General features: G+C 38.1%; 1 protein-coding gene across 5 annotated transcripts in view; it reads right to left on the reverse strand.

Annotated features, from left to right (window-relative positions):
- The window catches only part of ARR3 (arrestin 3), a 535,442-nt gene that overhangs the window by 421,728 nt on the left and 88,375 nt on the right, over positions 1–25,339 (reverse strand). Inside the window, exon 1 of one of the 5 annotated variants that reach the window (XM_044057441.1) lies at positions 22,666–22,747. The exons of the other annotated variants lie outside the window; for them this stretch is intronic. The gene's annotated coding sequence lies outside the window, so the exon portion shown is untranslated. Of the gene's footprint in view, positions 1–22,665; positions 22,748–25,339 lie in introns of those variants that run through there. 5 annotated transcript variants of the gene reach the window in all.

The following is a 25,339-nucleotide window of genomic DNA, read 5'->3' on the forward strand; positions in this document are numbered from 1 at the left end:
CCATGCACTGCATTACATAATAAAGTTCACATATTCCATATTTATTTTGTCAATAAGGACAACCCCTGAAATTATTCTCAGACCTGAAAACTCCCATGACGTAATGAAAGACTAATCTCACATTGTAATGTATAGGCTATAGTACTGAGCTATTGTATCAAGTTTGTGTTTGTGTCTTTCGGCTTTTCCCGATTAGGGGTCACCACAGCGGAACTTCGGTCCGCTAATGATTGGTAGTGGATTTTTACGTACTGGGTTACCAGCCCTGATGCACAATCTTCAACAAAGGCATGCCCCATTCATGTATGCCTCCACACAGAAGACGCTCTAGCTGAGAATCGAACAGGGCAACGTCTTGTTATGAGGCGACAACGCTACCGCAGCACCACCACCGCAGTGAGCTATTGTATCAAGTAAATGGTGAAATTAAAAAATCAGACACACTGCAATAATTTTGGTTGCGTTCTTGGAGTATAGCTAGAAATTAAATTAGTTGTTAACAAATATGTTTCTGAAAATGAGGAAAAGACTTTAAGCAATGCTCAGAAATTTTGCTTGCATTAAATATGGGAAGGTGTGTGTGTGTGTGTGTGTGTGTGTGTGTGTGGGGGGGGGGGGGGTTGCCCACTCTTTTTACCCACAGAAGATATTTGTATTAATTTGTCATCTCTCTGGTATGCTATATTCCAAATGTAAATGCTGATTATGTGATTAATAACTATCCAGCAGTGAATGTGGAATGCTGCACAGTGGAGGATTTGGACATTATGGAAAAAACAAATGTTATTAAAATAACATCTTATTGTTTTACTCTGAGATTTAGCCTGCTGCTGTCAGTGGTCAGAGCTTTAGCTCAGCTCGATAAGCCCTCTGTGACAAGATACTGGCAGGTTGTAACTGGTGCACTAGTATCAGTTGTATCAGTCCAGGTTATACAGTCCTAAACCACATAGCTCATTATGGAGAGGGAAAGCAAGACGATTGTGGCAATAAAACCACCCACACCCTATGCAGGGCATGCCCATTGAATACTATGAGAGAAAATGCATAAGTGAATCTGTATATGTGTGTGTGTGTGTGTGTGTGTGTGTGTGTGTGCGTGTGTGTGCGTGTGTGTGCGTGTGTGTGTGTGTGTGTGTGTGTGTGTGTGTGTATATATATATATATATATATATATATATATATATATATCTATATCTGTATTGAAGGAGCAAAATACCTCATTAGTGCAACATAAGTAGATTGAATGACTACAGTTACACACACACAGGTTAAAATAAGGCTGATGTCCATAAACATTAAGGTACCTGCAAAATATCCCAAAATTAACCATAAAAGGATAAAAGGGTCACACAGACAAACCATTCAGTACAAATTGCAAGAAAACCCAAAGCCAGCTTAGCCAAGCTTCAATGGAGGTCACTAAAAAGGCTGAAACATGCATCTCTACAGTTAGTGGAGTTTGACTTTATTGGTTTTAATGTACCCATAAAGTCTTAAAAATATAAAAGGTCGTGAGCATTCAGGAGCCATGTAGCTGAAACACTGTGTGTCCTTAAGGTATAATTTGCATATATCCCATGGGCTCTGCTACAGGAAGTTTAAGATATTACATGGTGAACACTATAGCTTGACTGTGTTTTTTCTTGCAGTTTTATATCTATATCTATATCTATATATAGATATAGATATATGTAAATATATACATGTGTTTACTATCACAGTCTTGAAGCCCACATGGTTTATCACAATCTTGAAAATCATAATCCTGAGACCATATCGAATATCAAAATGCTGTAGACCACAATGTTTTAAAATCTTGAATACTGAATTCCGCTACAACAGTCATCCTAGGAATGAGCGTTTACATGAGTACTGCAGGGGTGTGGACCCAGGAACAAGCGCTAACATGGATTATGCAGGGGGCAAGTCCAGGAGTTCAATAGTGTTGTCCTCAGTGTTTTGGTCTTTTGATATTATTGTCTCAGGGTTGTGATTTTCTAGACTGTGGTTTTCATTATTGCTATCAGTAAACCTATATACACATGCAAACATACAAATATACATATATGTATGTATAACAAGCACCAAGAAACAGTACATGACAGATGACCATAAACCCTGTTGTCACTCACCTTTCAATCCTCAGCCTACAACTTCATTAATATTTGCACACGTGTTAGCAAAAAACAAAAAATTATGCTACCACATCTGCTGATGTGCTCCCATTTGCTTATTTTACAGTTATAGTATCCCCTTGCTATTATAATAAAATATTCAGGAGTCAAAAGTAAAACTATAAAAACGTGACCCTTCAGAAAGTTACTGATGAATGGTCAAGAAGCAGAAATGCATTACTGACTTTAACTTAAAAGTTGCACAAGTTGTGGGAAAGCTATGGAAAGAAGCATTTCCCTTTCCTCAAGGTTGTGTAACCGCAGATTAAAAATAATTAAATTGTATAGGTGGGAATGCAAATAAGCTTGCCCCACATTTTAAAATTGTTTTTATTTTATTTAATGTTGTAATCATTTGGGTTACTAGCTCTGAACCCTTCATTGGTAACTTTTATAATCTCAATAATTACCACTGACTTTATAAACTACTGATGCAAAACACTCAGACCACTTGGAATCCAAGTCAGATGAAATCCATATTGGCTTAAAAGCACTTGATGGTGAATAAAAGTTTTTTTTAATGATTCAGTTGATATAAGCATTTTTTTATCAGTAACTTAATTTTTGATCCAATAATTTGGTTTTAGTTTGACTTTATAAACTAGTCCCTAAACAGTAATTGGGAAAAGTATTGTCTCTGTAATTTGGAAAAAACATAAGATTATATGATTTTCCCTAAAGAAATGACACTCGACCCCTGAGAATTATAACCCTATCAGCATCTCAGTCCAATAGCAAAAATACTGGAAAACGTTGTTCATTCTCAACTAGATTGTTATCAACAAGACTTAACAACAAAACTGTCACATTCAGTCTCACTGAATGTATCACCACCATCTATAGCTTGGTCTTTGATCTGATTGACCATCTACTACTCCAGAGCAGGCTAGCTTCTGTGGGAGTTGAGCATGCATTTTACATTTATTTCAAGGCTATCTTACAAACCACATAGTATCTATTACATGACAGAACTGCTGCTTATTCACTTATCAGCCTAAGGTAGGTGTTCCAGAAGATTCGGTTCTCAGGCCACTGCTATCCTTCAGTGTACAATTATAAAGTACTTAAAAATTGATGGAATTTTCTCCTTTTTTGGTATATGGATGACACTACCCTTTTGTGGAACTCCCATAATCTCACTCACCTACTCTGCATGCATAATTTGAACTTTAACTCTCTACATCGTTATTAAATGCCATTATGTTACTTACAACAGGGGGTAAAACCGAGGTAATATCATTGGGCAAATGATTCCTGTCAGGGTATATTAATCCAATAATCCAATGCATTATTCTACCCAGCAATGTCATCAGGCCCTTACAATCTGTACAAGGTTGAAACTACCTAGGCATAGGCACTATATCAAGTCAAGCAATAGTGAACCATGGAAACAAAAAATACACCGAACCCACAGACATTGCCAGCATCCTAGCTGACAGGTTCAGCGCAAACTTCTGCCCCCCCTCCCCACCAAAAGGGCAAATATCTAACCCAGCAGAGTGCTCCCCCCTGATATCTCAGATGCTCAGGTAAGAGCCGCCCTCTCCAAAGCAAAAAACACAGCATCAATGGGACCAGACGGTGTCCCGGGCTGCGTCCTACATGAACTCCAAGAAGAGCTAAACCCAAACATAAAACTACTGTTCAATCTCAGCCTTACTACAGGATATGTACCCAAAGAGTGGCGTACAGCAACTGTGGTCCCTCTCCATAAAGGTGGTGCCTCAACGGATCCTGGAAACTATCGCCCCATAAGCCTGACTAGCTTGGTCTGCAAAGCTATGGAAAGGATCATCATGGACCTCATAAATAAAAATATTGGGGACCTACAGACACTGGATCCTACCCAGTTCAGCGCAGATCCTGCCTCTTAATCCTGGTTGATTTCTTTGAAACAGTCACCAAGGCTATTGACGAGGGGAAGGTGGCCACACAGCCTACCTGGACCTCGCAAAAGCCTTCGATACAATACCCCACTTGGGCATTATAGATAAGCTCACCAGCTTAAATATAAACCCGTATGTCACTAGATGGGTTGCAAACTGGCTCAAGGACAGAACCCACATGGTTAGAATTGCTGGAGCCATGTCAGACTCCAAACCAGTTACAAGTGGCATCTCACAAGGCTCAGTCCTGGGACCTCTCTTGTTCGGTATATATTTCTCGGAGGTACAGGCCAACACAGAAGGACTGTGGCTGACCAAGTTCGCAGATGACTGCAAACTGGGCGCCATAATCAACTCTTCTGCCGACACAAGCATCCTCCAAAAGGGCCTCATAGAAACAGACAACTGGTGCCAGAGCCATGGCCTCAAGCTAAATGCCAAAAAGTGTATTGTCATTCCCTTTGGCAAAAACAAAGTGCCCACAAATTACTACATAGGTGGTAATCCATTAAGTACAGAAGAAGTAATTTGGGACCTGGGGACCCAAGTTGATAGCAATCTCTCATTTGACAACCATGTGGCCAAAGTGGTTAGAAAAACATTTTATATAGCCCACCTAATCATGAAGGGATTCACATCTAGATCAGGGGAGGTCATCGTGCCTCTTTACTCATCCCTCATCAGGCCCATAATTGAGTACAATGCCCCTTTTGGGATGTACCTTACCAGACAGCTGCAGCAACTGGAAAGACCCCAAAAGTACCTCACCAAGAGGATCAAAGGGCTCAAACAGATGCCATATAAAGAAACTCCAGCTCTACTCAGTGGCATACCACCTGTTCAGAGGCGATCTGTGCCTGACGTATAAAGCCATGTCCAACCCGGAATTAATGGACATGCTGCACCTCAGAAAATCCAAATCCCATCGAGCTACACGCTCGATAGTCTTGAACCTCAGCACTGAAATAAATAGGACATGCTGGAGGGACAGATTCATAACCCAGAGGCTCCCTTCACTCTGGAATAAAATCCCAGTCCAGGTTAGGCAGAGTCCCTCATTGACTCTCTTCAAGAGGAATCTTGATGAGTGGATGGGAGATCGTAGGTTTACCCCGGGTATCACTTCTGTGTCACTGTTAGACAGAGGCACAGTATACTAACCTCAAAAAAGAGCATAGCAAAATTAATTTAAAATGGGTGGCGAAAGCCAAACACATTCTGGCTAGGCTTATAAATGCCGTAGGGCAGATAGCCTAGTATGAACCTATAAAGTTATCAGAAGTCCATTCTTGATAGCTCCTATACTTTTATATGGTTCACTTTTACTGTAGGACAAATCAATGTGCTCACAAAGTTGGAAAAACAAGAGCAATGTGGAAAAAAGATACCCAGATAGTTCCAATAGTAGTAGGAGCAATGGGTCTTATAAAAAAACTGAATCTGCAATCATATTTAGATATTCTACAAATATATGTAACTCCATACGAATTTCATATGAGTCATTACTGGGACATTGCGGGTGCTGCAAAGAGCACTTTTGGCTGACATCAAAGAGTGAAACAATAATAATTTCATGAACTTTAATTGTACTTTGACTTAGGAATGTGGTCCATTCCTGTCATGGTATTCGAAACCCAAAAGATTTGGAGAAATTAAAAAAATTGGAAAACGTTATGAAAGAATAACATGATTTGTTGCCGGCATGCATCCATCAGCTCATGACTGCCACATTTTAGAACTGTAGCAGGCACCTTAAATGCAGTTCATACATATTCTCTGACACAAAACTCTCTGCCCGGACTTAGCTGTCCTAAGTTGGCACTTGTCAAGCAGAGTGTAGAAAGCCTCTACTTATTAAAGGTTCCCAAAACATCAAGCAGAACATGAGATATGGTTTTAAGTCATGCCATTCCACGTCCATTGAACTGAACAAAGTTCGTGCTGGTGCCTGTAGCAGCCAGAACCTGCATTGCTTTAGCAGTTTCCTAACAAACTCATTACTGAGCGGCAATGAATGTATTATCTATATCACCACCTAATGACAACATCTCTCAAGAGCTGCACTGTAATCTGCAGATCCTTTTAGTTCCAGTACAGACAGCTAATTTTAAGAAATGTTACCAACTATAAGGAGCTGACCCTGCAAATAATATTGTTACTGCCTAATGCTTTCCCATATTCTTACCTATTCTTGTCTGACTTCATTTGGTGAGTTGAACACTTGCTGTCACTTTACTTTTGCCAGTATACTGTTCTTCACATGACCAGTTTAAGCATTATATATACAATACGTTTATTTTTTGCATGTTTTAGGTTGCCTGCATGCCTATTTGAATGACTAATATGCTTTACTATAATTTCACATTTTTGCTTTTTTTCCTGTCCTTGTCACCTTGTATAGTTGGAAAAGTTAAAGATGTTCATTATGTATTAATTAATTGACACTTGTTTTAAACATATATTTGAATAATGCAGAGCTTTTCTTTCTAGAGCTAGATCTTAAGGCATAAGCAGATAATGAATTTCAGGCTTCTGCACAAGAGAAGGGGAATTCCCCCTTTAGTGACCTCATCTGAGTAGAGTGCAATGGCATGCATGCTCTGTGTAGTTTTGTAATAACCCACTCAATAACTCTATGGCCTGTGGTTCTGTGGTCAACTTTGGAAGATTAAAAATATGTGGAAAAACAAAAGTACAGGGGAAACTGAACACCAGTAGTAGATGAAGCTGATGGAAGAAAAAAGGGATTAGCTTACTGCAAAAAGTATGCAAAATGTAGTAATAGAAATAATGAATAGTACATGTGCTTGGGTTATATGTCAGTACCACATCTCCAATGCAAGACATTGGGATTGAACGGTGAAATACTGCCTACATTTGAAATAAGTAGTTAGAAGTGGGAGAATTCGAAAGGTATGGTATGTAGAATAGACTGCAAGCCATGATTCACAGGAAGTAAAGCAAAGTGTGGACAGGACTGTAGAACACTGTAATCCTTAAGAGCAGCATTCATAGATTCATAGACTGTTACTAGGCTAATGATCCAGGGGGCCTTTCTAAGTCTAGCCAAGTTTTCCCGAAAGAATAATGATGTCCTGCATCCAAATAGGACATTGAAGGCCAGGCATTGTTTTATGAAACAAGTAGTAAATGCATACAGCAAAAAGAAGATTATAAACATAGTGATACAAACAGAGAGAACAGTGTAAAACAAAGACTATCTTGACCTCGCCAAGGCTTTCGACACCATCCCCCATTCTAGAATTATAGCTAAACTCACTAAACTAGGTACAAATCCCTATGTCACAAGATGGGTTGCCAACTAGCTCACTGACAGAACCCACACTGTAAAAGTTGCACACTCCAATTCTGACCTCAAACCAGGTAAAAGTGGAGTACCACAGGGTTCAGTCCTGGGACCTCTCCTGTTTGGAATCTACTTTTCTGAAGTACAGGCTAACACAGAAGGTCTCTGGCTAACGAAGTTCGCAGATGACTGCAAACTAGGAACATAGTTGAGTCCCCAAATGATGTGGAAATCCTACAGAAGGGCCTCGCTGAGACCGATGCCTGGTGTCAGAGCCATGGCCTCAAGCTCAATGCCAAAAAGTGCATTGTCATCCCCTTTGGTAAAAACTCTGTACCCATGAACCACTACATAGAAAGCAGTCTACTTAACACCGAATGTGTGATAAGAGACCTTGGGACCCAGGTGGACAGTAGTCTCTTCTTTGATAGTCACATCACCACAGTAGTCAGGAAGTCCTTCTACATGGCACACCTCATCATAAAAAGGTTCTCATCCAGGAAACAAGGGGGTAATTGTTCCCCTCTACTCGACACTCATTAGACCCATTATAGAGTACAATGCCGCTTTTGGAATATACCTCACAAGACATCTGCAGCAGCTGGAAAGGCCACAGAAGTACCTCACAAAGAGGATTACTGGCCTCAAACAGGTACCCTACACTGACCATCTCAAAAAACTCCAGCTTGACTCCATAGCATATCGCCTACTCCGAGGTGATCTCTGCCTAACATATAAAGCTATGTCAAACCCAAAGCTGTTGGACATTCTACACCTAAAGAAATCTCAATCCCTCCATGCTACAGGGTCTAGGGACCTAAACCTTGTCACCACAATAAACAGGACATGCTGGAGGGATAGATTCCTGTCCCAGAGACTTCCCATACTCTGGAACAGGCTACCCATCAATGTCAAGCAAAGTTCTTCATTAGCACTCTTTAAGAAAAATCTTGATGAGTGGATGGGAAATAGGAAATACACCCTGGGGGTCACTTCTGTGTCTCTGCTTGACAGTGGCACAGGAAAATAACTTTCTTGGGTGACGTAAGCCAGGAAACCTTGTTGGCTTGGCTTATGTAGGCCCTTGGGCCGATAGCCTAGTACCTACTTATGAACTATGAAATACCAATTTTTTTTTTACGAAATTGCATACAGAAATTAAATATACTGCAGTGAAGAAAGCAGACAGCCTTCTAAACCTTTCAAATTCAGATTATATTTATATCAACTGGCAAGGGATATACATATACAAAGATCAAGGGATCAGTTTTTAAAACTGTAGCACTTCCTTGTGGATTTTCAAAGTATAGTTGGGATCATTTAGGAATGGAGATGTGCACTCTGTGTGTGCTTGGGAACATTTATGAAACACTGTGAAAAGTGTATTCAGTGGGTAATCTAAAATGCCTCTTCGGAGAAGATTGGCATCAAACCCCACCCATCCCAAAACTGAGAGCCAGAAACAAAGGAACTTATGCACTTTACTACAGTTAGTATACTTAGCCTTTACATAAAAGTGCAAATGCAATCTGAACCATTACTGTACCATTCTCTGTGCCATACATGTAGTAAGCACCTGGCTAACAAATTTACCTTCTACATGCAAGTGCAAATTAAATATCATCATTCATTTCATATCACTCCAAGATTTTAAATGAATGTCGGTACTGTACTAACAACCTATCAGCAACTGTCTATTGTGCCCCTAACTGCTTGAACTCAGGGCAGGTGTACCCTTTCATTTGCTGTAGTTTCAGATTGTTGCCTAGTCACCTTTAGATATATCATTCATACACCATAATTTGGAGGAATTTACAAACACATTTTTATTGTTGATTTTATGCACTTGATCTAATGTCAGATATTTCAAAGATAACAGCTTTTACCATTTGTGGGATTATTTCCCATGATACCATGTTGTTTTCCACGTCTCTCAATGCACTGTAAAAATAATGGGCATTATTCATAGACAACACACATCACTCTGTAAATTAGCATGGTAGAAGATAACATGCATGGAGGAGATCGTTCAGAGAAACAAGTAGCATGACCGTGTTATGGAAAAGAATAGCACAGTATGCGAAACATGCAAATGACTGCATGATGATATAGAAATAAAGTTATGCATGCAAATGAGGCACACACATTACACAAATGATGACAATAAACATGTTGGAATGATGCAGACATGTATGAAAACACACACGCTGCAGTACAGTATTCACCTATTCTAAACACCAAAAATTGCCAGTGTACAGTATGCTACAGTGTTTACAATAGCAGCAGCTATAGCAGAGTAACACATTTAAGTGATTACTCTTGGAGACATAGCCCATAATATGGTGTACTTTGGCTCTCTACTCTAATGCAGTGGTGCTGTCAATACCTGACTGACCATCAGATAAGGGATCACACAAAGCTTTAACTTGGGTGAGGCAAAGGGAGAGGCAGATTCTCTGGGAGAAAGTTGTTAGGGAGCATGATCAGCAGATGCCAGTGGTGTGGGTGTGCAGTACCAGCATTTGTTTATGAATGCCAATACTGCATTTGTGGTCATGGCTGAAGAGTTGAAGCTCTCAGTCTGCTGTAGTTTATCAGCAGCAAGTTGCTTGTTACACTTGTACAAGCAGCTTGTTTGCTACACATTCAGAGATGTTGTGTCTTTCAGCTTTTCCCGGTTAGGGGTCGCCACAGCGGAACTCTGGTCCGCTAATGATTGGCAGTAGATTTTTACGTGCTGAGTTGCCGGCCCTGACTCACAACCTTCAACAAAGGTATGCCCATTCACGCATGTCTCCACACAGAAGACGCTCTAGCTGAGAATTGAACAGGACAACGTCTTACTGTGAGGCGACAACGCTACCGCAGCACCACCAGAGTATAAGACCTTTTTTGTGTCCATTGTGAAGACCTTGCAGTACTAGTATTAGTTTTTGAATGCTGATACTGCATTTGTGGCCACGGTTGAAGCACTGGTGTACTCATTTATATATTTATTTATTTATTTTGGTCTTCCTTCATGGTGAATACCTTGTTTTATTTTATTTTATTTTTTTTGCTTAATTGAAGGTAGCACCAGTTCAGGGCAGCAGATGAGCTAGCTATGGTTCTCGGATAGGAGGTGAATCCATAGGGGAGCTTGTTGAACTGTATCACCAACATACAGAATCAAGAGGGATGCATGCACTGTCAATCTCAGTGGTCAGTCAGAAATGTTTACCTTAAACCATTCTAGCTACAGGGACTATTCAGTACATTCTGAGGAACATGCTATTAGTATTGCAGGCATAAGCCTCAAGTAACCTACATTAGTTTCTCGACATTGTGCTGCAACATGTGGAGGAGCATCTATGATTTCCAAGGCCTACAGAGAAGAGACCAACCACTGTGCAGGTGTTTTAGGCCACTGTTCATTCTCTTAGGTCTTGAGAGTCATTGATTGCAGACAGGACCAGCCTTTGGTCAACTGGTGCCCTAGGCAAAAGGTCTCCATAGCACCACACCCCCCACCACCACCCTGTGACCCCATCCTGGTCTACCTACACCATCCAGATTACTGGAAAAGCACCTCTGCTAGTGCGGCACCCTAGGTGGCCACCTAGTTGGCCTATGCCTAAGGCTGGCTATGATTGCAGACACATTGCTATTAAGGCCCTTGCTGGCCCACACGGTGTCAGATACATAAATTGAATGAGCTCCTACTTTCTGAACTGTCAGGTGGTGTACAATGTACAGGGTATCATTTATAATGTTTCTATGTGAGATGTAGGCAGTTCCTGTGATTCACATACATGGCACATATCTGACCTCTATCAATAGTTTTTGTGTGGGGACTTCCTTGAGAGTCATCTAGTGCATAGGTACACAGGTAGATGGGTACAAAGACCTATATAAACAGGTACCATGCAAGCAAGGAACAGATCACAGATAGTGGAATCACTGTTGTATGTTACATGTGTTACCAGATATGGATTGGAACCACAGTTGATGACGCCCATCTGTAACTCCCAGACTATGGAAGAAATGGTACATAAGACTGTGCAGGTGGAGACTTGGAATGTGTTTTTGGCCAACTGAAGTGATACTCCTACTAACTAGATGTATTTGGTGGAATACTGCAGTATTTACCTGAGCCTTGCAGCCAGATATTTGTAGTGTGACCTTGCTATAAAACATGACTGTATGAAAACAGCTATGGCAGTAGGGAAACCTCCTAGCAGGTCCCACCAAATAGAAAATATAATCAGTGGATATTTCACTGTATTATTAAAATGGAATGCGTGAACATTTTTATCAGTTTTCTTGTCACTGGGTGTTTTCTCAATCAATTAGATGCCTATTACTGTCTCAGTTATTTTTCTCTCGGTAAACAAATACTATGTAAAAGAAGTACATAGGTTAGAAATCCTCAAACAATGACTAAGTACTTGCAAAAATCCTTCCTCCAACCCCAGAAGTATAATTTAACAAAGGATGGATTGACGTTCAAGTAACTGTAGTTATTTTTTGGTACAGGTCTTGAATTTTCACTGAAATAATATAGTATCTGGCAGACTGATTTAGACAAGAAGCCTGTCTATGCATTTTCTAATATACTAGCATATTTATTTCATGCTAGACTGAACAACTGGGTCCTATCAGCTTTTGTATTTTCACCTGTGTGTGTTACGGGTGTATATGTTGTTCAAACCTTAAACTGTAATGCTGTTTTCTATTTAGAGTTTGCTGACTTCTTCACATAAACTATCATCTTAGTTCCAGCTGCAGTCAGATTAAAAACTAATGTGTTATAAATGAATACTGCAAAAAGAAAATAAAGATGGGATAGTGTGGAAAAGGTGAAAAAGGCTAAATAGAGCAGCATCAGGAAAAAACACTGGGCCTGATGTCAAAAGACTTTCTCTTAGTTTAAGTGGCTTACTCCAGTGTGATCCTGTTTTATAGACAGGCCTTACTGTGTCATAAGCTATATAACCAAGATCAAGTGTTTTGGAATCTTGCCCAAATATTAAGATGTCATGTGACCTTCTAAAACGAGCAGAACAAGATCTGTACAGCAGACTCATCATATTTTGCATTTACTACATGTATGCATAGCACAGCTTTCTCTTGTCTGTTTGCCATAACCTGAAGAACACCTTGATTTGCTACTACAGTTCCACTTGGAAACAGAGCACCATGGCCTTCACTGGAAATATAATATTTTTATTTTATTTTATTGGTCTAATTCACTAAAGTACATACCTGAACCACCAATGAAGAAAAAAAATCTTAACATTCAGGGGCATCTATGCATTAGCAAATAACACAAGTCTCTGTTTCCAACAGCCATTGTGTCAGTAACTGTTTTCCAAAGCACTGTACCCTGTTACATTTAATATTGAGTAGAATACTGTATAGTATAATATAAAATGGGTTATAGACAGATTTCAAAACAACAACAAAAGAAAAAAAAGTGCTTGAAGTAGTTTATCTGTAAACACTGGGTTTAAGCAAATGCATTTTCCTTTTCTGATTTGTCAGTACAATGGAGAAATTAAAATAAATTAGTTTTCCTGAAACCCAAGTATTTCCCTCATTGCTGTGGTGTTACTGATTATAGCAATAACCCACGCCTGGGTGTGGGTAATGCTGGATTTACCCACGGTTGGCATGGTTTGGTCCTGAGGGCGAAGCCCGAGGGACCAAACAAAGACAACCGTGGGTAAATCCAGCATTACCCACACCCAGAAGTGGATTATTGCTATTATACCATGGTGTTAGTTTGTTTTGTATTATGTTTGTATTGTTGTTATTTATGTTTTTGTTTGCTTTTTTTTGTATTCTTCCACTTTTTGTGAGATAAAATAGTCCACACTTTCAGTTTGTGTTTATTGTTTATTTCTGTTTTAATTTAAATACATGTTATTTTTTAGTTTTTCAGGAAATGTTAGGAAAGGTCTAGGTGGTGCTTGGTATAATACAGTTTAAGCAGTGTAGAAGTTTATAACGTGTAGTTATGTTTTAGTAGTTATAGGTATGTTGAAATGTGGTGTAGTTTTAATTTGTATTAATTTTTTTAAAATATGTACTTTTACTATTTGGTCACTAGATGGTGGTGTTGTATGCGCTTTTATTAGATGTATGCTGATGCGGACGTTCGGTATGGTGTGTGTTTTGACTTTGAGGGATGTGTGGTGTGTTTTAGTATGTACATTTTGGAGTTGTCTGTGTATAGGTATTGTAGGGAATATAGGTAAGTGAATGGTTTTATGAGAATGCTTGGTTTTATTGTGTTATAAGTGGTGGTTATGTAGTGTGTGTGAGATGTATTTGCGACTGCATGACTTTTTATTTTTTTAGTGTTCGAGGTGAGGGAATGAGGAGTGTAGTATGGAAATTGGTTAGTTTTCTGTGTTTTCGTTAAATTGTTGTGTGTTTTGGGTATTAGATTTACTTTACTTTACTGTTTATTTGCTGTCACCGCATGATATTTAGCGACCGGACTTTTTGCGTTGTTTCTTGTAGGATTTACTATGTGCACGCTGGTTGGATTAGCCAATCAGCATGCACGTTTGTCGGATTTGCGATGTTCGCATGGTATAATATGTAATATAGTAGGTACTGTAGATATGAAACCTGACACCTGCATAATGCATTTGACATTTCATGATCCTCTGATTGAAATTATGTGCATTTTGAAGGAAACTGTTGCTTTGTCCAAAGTACAAATAAAAGCAAAGGAGATATGGAAGAGAGCATTAAAGTTGTGACTTGCTAAAAAGTTTCATCTTGTAAATAGGAACATAATAATTTTTCATTAGACATTTATCCAATGGATAACACCATGAAGAAGAAATCATTGAAAGCCTACTTCAGTGACCATTGACATTGGCATTTTTTACCATTGTGCAACTATGGAGTTAGTATATATATAAATGGTGGGGGGGGGGTCCCCCTGCAAAAAAAAAAAAAAAAAAAAAAAAAAAAGGTTTTGTAACTTTCAATGATATGTTTTTCAACTTTTTTTCTGTTGGACAAATATATACCATCATGAATCCCTGTAGACTGTTTTTTTTTTTTTTTTTTTTTTTTTATTTTGTCTCTATTTTGCATTTTCTTTGGCTGCACTAGATACCTAAGAGACTAAAACTCCGAGGTTGACTGTGAAATTAAATATTTGTACCTTGTGAGTTTTATCTAGTTAAAATAAAACAAGGATTATAAAGAGAATCTTAAAATACAGATGGAAGTATGACAGATTATAAATTATATGGAAATATTATTTCATTTATTTCCATAAGAAACTGTTTGGATATGCACTTGAGCAATTATTGACTCAAGTTAGCTTACAAGGTTTCCAAGCTTCTCTCTCCTGACTTTTTTTGCAGCACTGCCAAATTGGTTACCTTCTCAAAGCACCTCCCATTACTATTATTAAATTAATTTCATTGTTCAGGTTTATCAGGTTGTAATCTGAGCTTTGGCCTGAATGTTGGCTTTATTGCAGAAGTGTTTCTCTTGGAATTGATGATTAGATGGGAAATAGGAAATTCACCCCAGAGATCACTTCTGTGGCTCTGCTTGACAGGGGCACAGGAAATAAATTTCTTGGGTGGCGAAAGCCAGGGTACATTTTTGGCTAGGCTTATATAGGTCCTAGGGCCAGTAGCCTAGTACCTACCTATGAACCTAAATACAGGCTTACCTTCACACCTTGCAAATGATTTGCTTTGGTCATTTCACTAGTTCTGCACTATTGTTTGTGGTAATGGTGGAATTCTTCAGTGGGTGCGTTCAAATCTCAACTTTGTTTTTAAGATTTTTAGTTGACTATTTATACATATTGCTGATATCATAGTTTGTAGGGATCTACCTGTAGGATGTGCTTGTGAGATCAGAATCGTCTTGTTCTTTCGGCTTTTTCCTGGTTGGGGGTCGCCACAGCAGATCACCTGTCCGCTCCTGATTGGCAGTGGAGTTTTACGGTGTTGAATTGCCAGCCCGGTGCCCAACCTTCCACAGAAGGCACTCACACATGCACGCACTCACACCTAGGACCAATTTAGAGTGCCCAATCCACCTACAGCATGTCTTTAGGATAGCAAAAAAGTAAACGCTGCTACCTGAAGGTCCCACTTCGTAAATGGAATAAAATAATCTGGATATAAAAATGGAGGCGGACCAACACGACAAAATAAAATAAAATTCAAATTTATTTATAAAAGATGAGCGCTTTTGCGTACTCCCACGGTACGCTTCATCAGATCTATTTTAACAAATGAAACACTGGCATTATAAGCATTTTCATTAATTGGGTAATTCAGAATCAAACAATCAATTAATCAATTAAACAATCATTGAACATTTAGACTAGAGTCTTAGTAATAATATTGATCAAATATTAAGCTTCTACTGCAACTCTGGATAAAAAACATTATTGAAGCTTCATTAGAATTTATGTCCAAAACCCTATAAACATAAAATATAAAATTAATACTTATGAGACGCATTCTTAATAATAACATAAATTAATATGATAAAAACATATTAAATGTGTATGTGAATTTATTTATACTATTCATAATGGCTTGACATAAAAATTGGAAATATATAAGAATGTATGTATAAAAATACGTATATGAATATCCTTATTTTAATATCAAGCAACTAACTAGAAATCTCATGATACTCAATAATTTGATATTTGAATATATTATAATGTAATAAAATTAAAAACAGGCTGAAATTTGAAAATAATCTTAAACTAAAAATATAATAGATATATTTGAATATATTTAAATATGTTTAAATAAATATGTTTAAATAATATACATCCCATTCATTTTACCTTACGTGCTTCAAGTAATGGTTTAATACTAATAAATTGACTGAGGCCTGGATCTTGATGTGCTCTCAATTTTAATATCCATTGAAGTTCTATTGTTTCCAAATTATTCATATTGTTGCCACCTCTCTTGTTAAGGGGTACTACTTGAAGTACTCTAAATTTAAAACTATGACCTGTACAAAGCATAGAATGTTTGGCTAAAGCATTACGTTGGTCTAATTTTTTAATGTCATATGTGTGGTTAAAAATCCTATCCTTCAGTCTCCTAGTGGTCATGCCTACATAAAAGGCATGACATTGACCACAATTAGCTAGATATATAAGATTAATATCATTACAGGAGGCAAAGAATCTTGGCTCAAATTTATAGTTCAAAGTAGGATGTATAAATATCTGTTCTTTAGAAATCATATTGCACATATTACATTTACCACAGGGAAATGTACCATATATCTTAGGAGGTCTAAATTGCCTAACTTCTGGATAGCTGTGTTCAATACAGAGTAGCCTTTTTAAGTTGGCTTTATTGCAGAAGTGTTTCTCTTGGAATTGATGATTAGATGGGAAATAGGAAATTCACCCCAGGGATCACTTCTGTGGCTCTGCTTGACAGGGGCACAGGAAATAATTTCCTTGGGTGGCGAAAGCCAGGGTACATTTTTGGCTAGGCTTATATAGGTCCTAGGGCCAATAGCCTAGTACCTACCTATGAACCTAAATACAGGCTCACCTTCACACCTTGCAAATGATTTGCTTTGGTCATTTCACTAGTTCTGCACTATTGTTTGTGGTAATGGTGGAATTCTTCAGTGGGTGCGTTCAAATCTCAACTTTGTTTTTAAGATTTTTAGTTGACTATTTATACATATTCCTGATATCATAGTTTGTAGGAATCTACCTGTAGAATGTGCATGTGAGATCAGAATCTTCTTCTTCTTTCGGCTTTTTCCTGGTTGGGGGTTGCCACAGCAGATCACCTGTCCGCTCCTGATTGGCAGTGGAGTTTTACGGTGTTGAATTGCCAGCTTGACGCCTAACCTTCCACAGAAGGCACTCACACATGCACGCACTCACACCTAGGACCAATTTAGAGTGCCCAATCCACCTACAGCATGTGTTTGGGATGTGGGAGGAAACCGGAGAACCCGGAGGAAACCCACGCGACCACAGGGAGGACATGCAGACTCCGCACAGAAGGCACCCCAGCCAAGGATTGAACCAGGGAACCTCTTGCTGTGAGGTGACAATGCTAACTGCTGCACCACCATGGCTGCCCAGCTTGTGAGATCATAATAAGGTGTGGAATCCTACATTCTTTTCATTCTTGATGTGGACTGTGATTTTTTGTTTATGACTTGACGTTATTAAAGAACTACGTTTTTAAGGTCAGAAATCTGTGAGTGATCTCTATTCCTTGTTGCTCTATCTTTCTATACCCTTTACAATTTACTTCTGAAATCAGTTGTCACTTTCATGCTGTTTTTTTATTACATAATTGTGGATTATTTGTGCCTTAGCTTCTGGGCTTTATACCTATGAGAATTGTGATCTAGCACTGGGCATACATCAGTCACACCCTGCACTTGCCTTGATTTGTAATGCTTTCTCAAATGAACCACAGACATTCAACACTTTCAAATCTTTTTAAGTATTTTTTATTTTCATCTTCTAAAACACAAGAATCTCGTAAAATGGCTACACTGAATTGTTAAAAGAGGCACCATCTCTGTGTGGTTTTCACTGTTTTAAAACTCAGTGTGAGCTCTTTTATTTTTGGGTTGTAATTCTCTCCATGAGTCATGTTTAGTTGTTTATTTTCATCACATGTCATTTAAGATTGTATTACTTTTCGTTACTTGCTAATTAATTGTGATATCTTTTATGCTTTTCATTTTTTCTGGTTTTATATTATTTTTGATTGCATTGTGTTTAGATTTATAAAACCTTTTATAATCTTGTATTTTAGCTTTGATCTTTTGCTACTCAGAATACCAGAACTCGACAAACAGCACTCTGTAGGAAAAGTTAGTTCATTATTTTCGACAAACAGCACTCTGTAGGAAAAGTTAGTTCATTGTTTTCCCAGGGCATAACTTATGCCACTGTGACTGACTGAAGTCAACCAATTATTTACTCATTAATGAAAGATGTACATTTCATTTTTTTGTGTTATCTACAAAATGCATACTCTTAACTTCTACCCTGTGCTAGCCAGTATATTTTCCTCTCACTTTTCCAACTTCCCATCTAGTTCTCAACAGGTCGGACTAAACACCCTAAACTGACCTAGACTCACCTGGTTCACTATTAAAGACTTTCTCCAGTTGTCTGGAACCCCGTGTCTCAAAAAAATCAGATTCTCTGCCATCCTAAAGAGGCAGTTTTCTACTTCCCCAAATGCTATGCTTGCAATTGCTTGTCTCAAAACAGTACAGCCTAGTGTAATTAAAACAATTGCAGTCACTATTAATTGTTTGCCAAAATTCACCTCATATATCCACTTCTGTGTAATTCATACTGAGTTGTTTGCTGAACTGTGACTATTTGTAATGCTACTGGTTTCCCTATTTTAAGTTAATAAATCACTTAGGCACAGTATTAGAACTGGAAATGCTTACTTGTTTTTCAGTCTAATTTAGTAAACTTTTTAGAGTCTGTATTCGTTTTGAAAATGCTCTCAAAGACAATGCCTGCTCTGTTATCTTGCTTTATATATTTAATATACTGTTACTTCCAAAAATGTCTTTTACATACTCTTACTACCCATTTTGTACTCTTATTACCACTTGTATACGTACTACCCCTTGTGTACTGTTATTACCACTTGTATACTTACTACCCCTTGTGTACTCTTATTATCCCTTGTGTACTCTTACTACCCCTTGTCTATTTCATGGCACATAATTTGTCATCATACTCTTTTGTTGTCCTATCATTTTGCTATACTTTGAAACATATTCTGCACGTTTCCCTCTCTGATCACCAATCTTGGGTTAGCATACTATTAGAAACTGTATTTTCTATTGTCTTTTAGCCTTGGTTGTAAAAGAAAACAGTTCTTTGAACCAATTCAGTCACCTAGTTAACATATAAATAACCAAATGGCTGTGGAATTATAGAAACAGTATTCCTCCATCCCACCTAAGATAGCTTATGTTTTTGTTCTACAGTCTTTTTCATTATTGAAAACACACTTCTTAAGATGACCTATATGATACTGAAAAAAAAAGAGAGAGTAAGTGTGATGCAATGACTGACAATTTCAGTTGGTGTGGTATAATGAACAGTAGATATGTTAGCGGAACAGGGGATAATAAAATTAGGTAACTCTTAAAAATTGTGATGTGACACCAAAACGTGGGTTTGAAGGGGTCACATTTACTTTCAAATCTATTGCTGATCTAGTTGGGATTTTGTCATTTGGAGACACAGTCCTTGACAATATGTCAAGTGTGTCAGTCACAGCTTAGATTAACCCAGGTTTTATGTTCAAACATGGATGCCATATGTAATAGTGCTGTTACCTGTTGTGATGCATTTCAAAGTCTAAAGCTGGACGGCATCTGCAAACATTTTATTTATGTTTTTCTTATGTGCTTAAACACAGTTACGTTTACTTATTTAACATACCCATTTTTAACCAGATGAGATCAGTAATAGGTGGCTTAGAACTTTGATCATAACAGCTGATATTTGCTTACACTTTTCTCTAGCATCAGCAATAATCTGACGAATTATGCTTATATCCCTTGCCTGTTTTACTTTAGAGATTAATGAGTTACAACATGTGTTTTTGTTTAACGGTTTCAAGCTGACATTAGTACTGATTTCTGAAACATATGACTGCCATTTCAACTGTTTACGTCTTCAGCAGTGTCACACTCTCTCTTATGGAAACTTACAAGCACTAGGTCAGTTTAGTTTCAGCTTTGCTGGTCACACTGATGTAGCTTTCCCATCAATGCGTCACTCACTTCTTCCTTTGTCTAGTGGTTAGTGGACATAAGTCGTGCCATGACACATACCTGCTATATGAAAACAGAGTGCAACCCTTCTCGCTAAGATAATACTAGTAAGATAAAGCTGTTTTAGTACTTTGGTTGCTCCCATTTTCCTGTAGAATGTCAAGGCATGACTTAGTAAAAAAAAAAATGCAAGTACAATGTTAAAGAAGAAAGAATGAAGGCCAAAAAAAAGTACAATGCCAGTTTTCATTCCCAGCAGAAGGGAATAGTTTTAGGAGAAATTGGAGATTGCTTGATTTTCTGTGTTGCAATTCTCTGGCCTTGGTTATCATGACATACCCTTCTACTGCCAGCATTCCTTTCACAGCCATTGCATTTTTTTCTGTTTGTATAGTTATTCTCTGCGCTAGCAAGCTACTTTAACCATTATTTTCTTTTTAAAAGAAAAACAACATCCCTTATTTCATATCAATGAATGGCAAACAAAATATGGTGGACTGCTTTGAACTATGAAATGCAAACCTGTTTGCCGATTTCATTTTCTAAGTTTTCAGTTTTATTTTCTTTTGCCTTAAAATTTGCTCATCTGAAGCTACCCTGTTATGCTTCCAATAAGAGGTCATATTATTCAGTTTGTCTGCTGGCACAGTTCAGATGTTTGCCTTTCTAGTGGGAGCTAGTAATGATAAATTTCCTTTTAGCTGTTCCCATGTTCCTTTGTAGCATATATGTTCCTACTGCCACACTAAATAGCATTGAAAGTAACAGTTACAAGGCGATTCTTTATAGTATTGTAGATTTAATACCTGAATGCTTTAGTCCATCAAATAGATATGTGTTTCTCCATATCTGTTCTTTAAGATGTCTGCAGCAGTACAGAATCAATCCAACATGCAGAGTGCTGGCAGAAAAAACATTTAAAACAGGCCAAGTTTGCATACTCTTGGTTTGGTGCACATTTTCCATATTACTGAATCAACAGTGTTCACTGCTGACATCTGCAGGTGCCATCTTAACTCTCAGAGCAGCAGGCTGATTTAACTAAGCCCAGTACTTGTACATACTAGACATTAAATGAATATATAGAAAAATGGAACAAGAACTGCATGTTATGCTTTTGTTGCCCAAACATTGTGTTTATTTTTATTCACTGTATAAGAATCAAAAGTGAACACCATGCAATGCAACATATTTCATAAAAAATGACAATGTAAAAATCATTGTTGTTTCTCTTTGCAGCCAGAATGTTTATGCATATAAAACAAATGTACACAAATAAAGACACAAACTCAACACACATGCATGCACTCCCCCACACACATACACACACTCATAGCCTAATTCAGTACTACAGTGCATCATTATGTTTTTTTTCATCTCTCAGCTGTACATCAGGCAAAACATCTGATATTAATTGCAACATTTATTAAAGTTAACAGGAATGTTACCTATACTTGTTTTCACTATTTAGGCCTTGGTGCCATTCGATCAAAGGAATGTAGGTACACACAAATTAATTAGCATGTTGTTTCCAAAGCCTTTCCAAGCACCCTTGAACATACATACTAGACTTCTTAATGCTTCTATTTATCCTTCATCTTGATTAGCAGCTATTTTATCTTCCATTCCGTTTCAGGCTCTGGTGATTACTGCTATCAGATATAGCTATTATCTGAATAACAATCCCATTTCTTCTCTGTCTTCATTGTCCTTGCATCTGTATGTATTTCCATCTATGCCTTTGATCAATCAGAATTCGGTGGTCTTTCTCATGGTCACTTGTCTCTATCTCTGCTTGCATTACTAAGATTACCCCCATTGTACATGACATGTTATCAAGATGACTCCATCCTAATACTGACATCTTGTCATTTTAGTAATACAGGTTCCTTTGTTCTAGTTTACATATACCGCATGGGATTCAAACAAATGGTAAACTTTACCAGTGTCCAATAACAAGCAGTTCTATTCAAGGCTACAGGAAATACATCACTACACTTTCACAATTGCTGCAAGTCTGATAATTCCAGCATAGGAACGTTTTATTGCCTTGATTTTATTTTAATTTATTTCTACTAGGTTATAGCTGAAATGCTTTCTTAAGCAAGTTCACATGCCTGATCACACAATGAGAAACATAACACATGGAGGTACATGTTTGAATCCCAGCTCTTCTTAAGTTACTGATCCTCATCAAATTCATCTGTTTTTCCTATATTGCATGTATTTGCCTGAATACACACACACACACACACACACACACACACACACATATCTATATATATCTATATATATATATATATATATATATATATATATACACACACACACACACACACACACACACACATATACACCTATTTATATCTAAATGCCTGTAACTATGTACTACATACAAGCTTACACTGTTTGCACAGCAATAAATTCAATGGGCATGAAAGATACCACAAAACATTCAGCTCTGTTCCTTATAACCCATAATAATTGAACTCTACATTACCTTTAAAGAGGTTACAGTCTTTGGTTTTCTAATGCCCAAGATCCTGCTTGCCTCAGGTCTCTTGGTACCTCCCTTTATATATTTCTGCCATGCCCACCCCAAACAGAACCTCTAATACCAATATTTCAGCCTGCATTGTGCAGCTTTTCTTCTTTTTCTTGAATCCTATTACTGAGTGTTGTATTAATAGCTTGGTCTTTGCCTTCCAGAAAAGAAGATTAAGCAGGTTCAGGGCTGAAGACAACACAAGGCACATTAGTGACAGATGGAGCTTCAGAACAGTACAGTATGGGGAATTCTAATGATCATTTCTGCCAACCTGGGCACTACAGAAATAAATTAACAGTGTCTGCGCACCTGATATGAAGAGCATGGAAAGTACTAGTGGGCCTGTTATTTTTTATGAATTATTTCTGCTCCTTGTTCTGTTACTACTAATCTCTGTATTCTGTTTTCATTTTTATAATGCCCCCAGCTTTTCGGTATCACATATGTTTCTTCTTCACTGTATTTGCTGTTTCCAATAGTAATATCATGCAATGACAGATGGATTTAGGGCTGACAGATTTAAGAGTGGGTGGTAAGAGAAATAGTCTATCAAGAATCCGCATGTCACTGCAGAATATAAACATTAGATGCTGTCTGGCAGTTATAACAGAGGATTAAGGCTCAGAGATGTTAATAACTGCTCTCTGTAATCAGGAGTACAGAGTTTAACTTATTCCACCTCCATTTACCTACTGTGTTACTCTTAGGGAGCTACGAGGCAGTACTGCTGGGTTACCTCTGAAAAGGCGAACTTTACCCAGTGGATTTACACAGTTAACAAATAGGTAAAGAATGCTGAAGGTGGGAGTAGATCACTAATCCACATGACAATAAAGGAATGACATATGGGGTAGTGAGGTGATCAGGCCACACTGCCACCTGAAAAGGCATACAGCTATAGTGCTTACAATTCATTTCTTAAGGTAGAGAATGTTTTGGGGAACTGTATGCGACCTACTGTTACATGAAAACGATTTGCATAGTTGAAACTGAAACACAGTGCCATACCTGTGGTCAGATTTATAATATTAGTACCAAGCATGAATAGTTCCTGTTTTTCTTGTACCTGTATGGGCTTTTAAATGAACACACTTTTGCATTCATCAAGCATTAGGTTGTACATCCTCTGCCAGACATGGACCCCACATTTCTATAAGGATATAGGGTCATTATTTGTGTTCCCTGTGCCAGACCTGTGGCTCTCCTGTGCCATCCCAGGAACTGTTATGTCTTTAAGCTATACCTGATATAGACTTCTAATATGTGCAACTTGCATTAAAACTTACTGTTTTATTTGTGTCTTATGTGGACCCCTCTCATGTTGCCATTTGCCAAGCCTTGGCTTCTTACTTCTAAATTCTGCATGTCACTTACATCTCCACTGAGAAATTGTGGCACTTTATTTCAGTAGCTAGAGCTGCATTCCTCATCTGTGTATCTTATACTGATGCCCACCAGCAATGAAAATGGATGCCTTCCTTGTCTGAAATGTTTTATGTTTGTTAGAAAATGGCTTCATTTTTGTGCCACCTATAGCAGGTGGGAGGTTGGCATAATGGTTAAGGTGTTACCAGAAGCTGACACTTTCGTTCTGTGACAGGTACCAGATTGCTAGATACTCGTGTCTTATTTCTGCCACCAGTGTCAGAAATGTATCACTTCCTTGTCTAACACGTCCCAGGTTTGTTAGATGATTTTTTTATTCCTGCCACCGGTGTTACAAATGTATCCCTCCCTTATGTGACATATGCCAGGTCAGGTAGATGCTGGTTCCTTATCTGTGCCTTGATTAGTAGAAATGAATGCCAACTTTGTGTATCATGTTCAGGTTTGCTAAATTATAGCTTTTTGTTTCTGCCCCATGTGTCAGAAATGGATCCCTCCCTTACATGGAATGTTCCAGATTTGCTAGGTGCTGGCTTCTTATTTCTGCCAGCGGTAACAGAGATGGACTCTTCTGGAACATGTGCCAAGTTTCTAACATTAGCTATGCACCATGTGCCAGGTCCTGGCCCCCTATTGTACAAACCATGGCAGATGCAGCCTATCTATTGTTTACAAATTTATCAGAATTTAACCTATGTGACTAGCACTAGTGTTTCATGTGTTAGATGTAAAGATCATACTTCAGCTGTAAGACCCCTCCCCAACAGTTGTGTGACATAAGTCCAACATAAAGCCTGCAATTTGTATGATGTGTAAGATATAAGGACCTCCATTTTTATGTATTCAAACTTTATCTCTCATTCATTTGTCTGTATTAGGCCTAGGTCATTATTTAATATAATCTTTGATTGATTTGGATGTCTCATTGTGTAACTGTGTCAAACACATCTATCTCATTTATGGTGAATATGCCTGTTCTGGACTGTCCTGAGCAGTTGTAGAAGCTTTCCTTTTGCAACATGTGGTTCACTTGTATAAATATCGGCAGAGTTTATATCCCTTATATGAGGACTATGAGTCACAGATGGGGTCCAGTCTTCAGTGAAGTAACATATGCCAGGCCTGTGCCCTCATTTGGCAAGGAGTTAAATAATCAGCCACACAATACTCCTCCTGTGTTTAAACTTCAGCAGACCACGCACTTTGAACCACAGCCCTGTGTAACCTCTACAACCCTAGT

Source organism: Protopterus annectens, chromosome 15.part0, assembly GCF_019279795.1.
Source record: "Protopterus annectens isolate FY-2018-M chromosome 15.part0, PAN1.0, whole genome shotgun sequence".
Lineage (NCBI taxonomy): Eukaryota > Metazoa > Chordata > Ceratodontiformes > Protopteridae > Protopterus > Protopterus annectens.